General features: G+C 49.3%; 1 protein-coding gene across 1 annotated transcript in view; it reads left to right on the top strand.

The window, feature by feature from the left end:
* The first annotated feature begins 71 nt into the window (after positions 1-71).
* Positions 72-1138, top strand: part of MBNL3 (muscleblind like splicing regulator 3) — a 96914-nt gene continuing 95847 nt past the window's right edge. Inside the window, exon 1 of the mRNA XM_085325498.1 lies at positions 72-166. The gene's annotated coding sequence lies outside the window, so the exon portion shown is untranslated. The remainder of the gene's footprint in view (positions 167-1138) is intronic.

Raw genomic sequence — 1138 nt, forward strand, 5'->3', positions numbered from 1 at the left:
GGCCGGCGGCGGCGGCCGCAGGGAGGGCGGGAGGGACGGAGGGAGGCGTTAAAATGGCGGCGCGCAGCCGGCCCCCGCGCTAACCCGGCCCCCGAGGCTCGCCCCGCGCCGCCGGCGTGTGGCACCGCGCGGCCGCCCGCTGCCTGCTAGCGCCGCTGCCGCCAAGGTGAGGCCGGGAGCGGGCGGCCATCGCCACGCGTGGGGGACCGGCCCAGGCGCCCCGCGGGTGCTTCCCTCCCACCCCACCCCGGCTTTCGCCGCTCCGGCTTGATACCTCGTGGTCGCCGTGCGGGAGGTGCCGAGTGTAGTTCGGGCTCTCTCGAATTACTATTAATTATTATTTTTTTTTTATTATTTGTTTTTTGGGGGGGCGGCGAAAGTTTATAGTAGTTTCTCGGCAGCCGGCGTTCACCTCGTTCTTGTTTGTGGGGTTTTGAGCGATCGGTAAAGTTTTGTCCAGGAGAATTGTGTTGCTGGTACAGTAGCTCTTTGTATGTTCTGTTTTATTTTATTTTCCAGTGCATTGCTTCTTTGTCTGTTTGAATGGCTGGTTATTACGGATTGCTGCCTGTCTGTTTCTTTCTTCTCCTTTATGTGTAGCCGCTAAAACAGATTTTTAAAAAGTGTCTGCAAAAGGTTGTTTGTTATCTCATTATARTGCATCGCTTCTCTTTATTACTATTCTTTAATTTAAAAAAAAGCTATTTTTTTGCAGTCATCTCTGTTGTTAAAAGTGTTCCAGACACTGTCTGCCCTGTTAAAACCTCACAGATTAACAAAATTTGTGTTTAGAGCAGAATTGAAACAGACTTTCACTTCTGTAAAAACAGCACAAACTATTTGATGGAGTCTCCTATTACTACTGTAATGAGAGAGGGGGCTTGAGAGGAGGGGGATTTTTTTTTTTTTTTTTTTTTGGACTGTTACTAAGACATGCGCATTTGTTCGTTCTTGCCACTGCACTGGAGTCTGCCTAGAAACAAAGAACACAGCCTGGCGAAGTTGATGGTGGCTCTGCAAGTGTCTGGCTTTTTTTATTTTTTATTCCCTCCCCCCCATCATTCACTTGTGCCATAGTTAAAAGCTCTAGATATTTCCATGAATTATTTCCATGTGTCTGCAGACTTACACCCCCATC

This window comes from Rhea americana, unplaced genomic scaffold, assembly GCF_003343005.1.
Source record: "Rhea americana isolate MKP2758 unplaced genomic scaffold, rheAme1 scaffold_98, whole genome shotgun sequence".
Classification (NCBI taxonomy): domain Eukaryota; kingdom Metazoa; phylum Chordata; class Aves; order Rheiformes; family Rheidae; genus Rhea; species Rhea americana.